At 55.0% G+C, this 3020-nt stretch overlaps 1 pseudogene; it reads left to right on the top strand.

Moving 5' to 3' along the window:
• The first annotated feature begins 1574 nt into the window (after window positions 1-1574).
• LOC123185609 (polygalacturonase inhibitor 1-like) lies at window positions 1575-2592 on the top strand (annotated as a pseudogene).
• The last annotated feature ends 428 nt before the right edge of the window (window positions 2593-3020 follow it).

Here is a 3020-nt window from a genome sequence, read left to right as displayed (position 1 = left end):
GTAGGACTCCCCCCTTGGCGCGCTCTCCTCCTAGGCCGGCCGCCTCCCCCTTGCTCCTTTATATACAAGGGCAGGGGGGCACCTCTAGACACACAAGTTGATCAAGTTGATCGTCTCTTAGCCGTGTGCGGTGCGCCCCTCCACCATAGTCCACCTCGATAATACTGTAGCGTCTCTGAGGCGAAGCCCTGCGTCGGTAGAACATCAACATCGTTACCACGCCGTCATGCTGACGAAACTCTCCCTCAACACTAGGCTGTATCGGAGTTAGAGGGACGTCATCGGGCTGAACGTGTGCTGAACTCGGAGGTGCCGTGCGTTCGGTACTTGAGCGACGTACGACTACATCAACCGCGTTGTGCTAACGCTTCCGCTTTCGGTCTACGAGGGTATGTGGACAACACTCTCCCCTCTCGTTGCTATGCATCACCATGATTTTGCGTGTGCGTAGGAAATTTTTTGAAATTACTACGTTCCCCAACACCCGTGCCCCTAAACATCAAGATATTCGTATGACAGTTTCTACGTGACTGCTTGCCCTCTGGGACAGAGGTTCTTAAGTGTCACGGCCTGGCCTATGGCTTGTGTCCTCTATGTAATGTTCCGGAGACGGGAACCCACACTATTGGAATTGCCACCTACGCTGAGCTCCAGGAACACTCGGCAAAAGGGCCTAAAACCCTCGGCAAAGGCTTTACCGAGCGTTGCACTCGGCAAAGGCCACCCGTCGTAGGGCCTATAGCACCCGGCGTCTGTTACTTTACCGAGTGACCGTGATTTGTCTCCCGGCGTGTATGGAAATTCCACCAGTGCCACATCATGTTCTCGTGCATAGCAGCGCGGGCCCTTTGGAGCTTCGTCCGCGAGGTACTAGGGCCTGATTGGGAGGCAGGGAACCTTCCAGAGTTCCTGTAGACCAGAGCGACTCAGGTCGGCCGCAAACGCCGCCTATTCTGACTTATCTTTACGGTGATGCCATGGACCCTTTGGATGACTCGTAATAAAATGGTGGTTGAGCGGATCTTCCCGAGGCAGACTTCCGACTCGTTCTGCAAATTTCTTGCCTTCTTGCAGCTATGCCACCCGCTTGCTAGGCAGCGGGATCGTGACCGCCTTAGGCTTATGTTGGATGCGCTTCTAGTTTCCGCGCGCCGTCTGTCCGCTTCATAGGACCGCTTCGTAGTTTGCCACTAGGTGGCTTTTTTGTGTTTCTTTTCTCTTTCTTAGGTATGATTGTGATGTATCTTAGATGCTACTTGGTTGTATGGATGTTTGTTTTATCTATAGAGCGGGATGAAAACCTAGTTCGAGATTAGTCGATGTAGATAGACTCGGAGAATAAGTACCGTTCAATGTCTATCAAGTGCTTGGCAAGAAACCGCACGTTCCTCTCCCTTGCAAGTGCACCAAGCCACTCACAAAAACTTTGACCACGCTTTGGCTGCCTTCATGATCACATCAATCTAGTTGACTTATTTTGGCAGAGATCATCCAGCTGACTTGCACTCCTACAAATAGCTGATCAACATTCTCTGTTACTCACTCGTAGCAGTTCCATCGGTCAAGAACTCAAGATGGCCAACCACGTTGCACTTCTCCTCATGCTGTCTCTCCAGCTCACCGCGTCATTCTCTCAGCAGCCCGGCGACGACCCGGACCTCCGGACCCTCCTCAAGATCAAGGAGCAGTTCGGCGACCAGGCCGCACTGGTGTCTTTGCTGCCCGGCACCGACCAGTGCAACTGGCCGTACGCCTACTGCAACCAGCACCGCCGCGTCGTCGCCATCTTCGTCAACATCACCTCCACGATCCCACCGGCCATCGGCGACCTCGACCAGCTCCACACCATCAGCATCCACAGCATCCCGGGCCTCGATGGCCCCATCCCGGACACATTCGCAAGCTCTCGCACCTCTCCATCTTCAACATCATGCGCACCTCCGTCTCGGGCTCCCTGCCGGCGTCGCTCTCCCGCACAAACCTCACCTCCGTCAGCTTCTTCAGCAACAAGCTGACCGGAAGGATCCCCAGGTCGCTCCAGGACCTGCCTTACCTGACCTACTTCGACGCCTCGAACAACCGCCTCGTCGGCCGGATCCCGCCGGGGCTGGTGAGCAACGGCGCGCCCGACAGGCTCCTGGGCCTGACGCTGACGAACAACCGGCTAACGGGGCCGATCCCCCGGATGTACGGGCGCGAGAGGTACTTCATGAACTTCCGGGTGGCCAACAACAGGCTAACGGGGGACGCGGCGTTCCTGTTCGGCCGGCGGAACACGGTGTACGACGTCGACCTGTCCGGGAACAGGCTGCGGTTCAACCTGACCGGCGTGGAGATGCCAGAGAACCTGCTGTTCCTCAACATGAGCCGCAACCGGATCTACGGCGGCGTGCCGGCGTCGCTGACGCAGTTGAAGAAGTTGACCACGCTCGACCTCAGCTACAACCAGCTCTGCGGGGAGATACCGACCGGCGGGAACATGGGTCGGTTCAAGCCGGAGGCCTACGAGCACAACAAGTGCCTGTGCGGGACCCCGTTGCCGGCGTGCTAGGTCGTGGGTCGCTGAGGCTGATCGACCTGTCACGTTCTTCTGTTTTACGGTGATACTGCATTGCAATGAATAATTTCGGGCTTCCATCCGAGAGTTCCTACTCTGTTTCTTTAGTGGAAGAGTTCCTACTTCCTATCACTTCGATATTATCGGATGTGGGGTTCCAACAAACCCTTAAGGTTTGAACACTGGAGTGCGCGCGAAGTCTTTTCCTTCTACCAATCTACGCTTTAACTCACTAGATCTTGCGGATGAACTCAACGAACTCTCAACACAGAAAGACATGGGGTTTATACTGGTTCGGGTCACCGTTGTAGTGTAATACCCTACTCCAGTGTGGTGGTGGTGGATTACCTCTTGGGTTGATGATGAACAATACAAGGGAAGAACAACCTCCTGAGGTTGAGGTGTTCTTGTGCGTATGAACTTGTGGTGTGTGGGTTCTCTCTGGCTAAGATACTCTCTCTAT

This window comes from Triticum aestivum, chromosome 2A, assembly GCF_018294505.1.
Source record: "Triticum aestivum cultivar Chinese Spring chromosome 2A, IWGSC CS RefSeq v2.1, whole genome shotgun sequence".
Classification (NCBI taxonomy): Eukaryota; Viridiplantae; Streptophyta; class Magnoliopsida; order Poales; family Poaceae; genus Triticum; species Triticum aestivum.
This window is presented reverse-complemented; position numbering and strand designations above follow the sequence as displayed.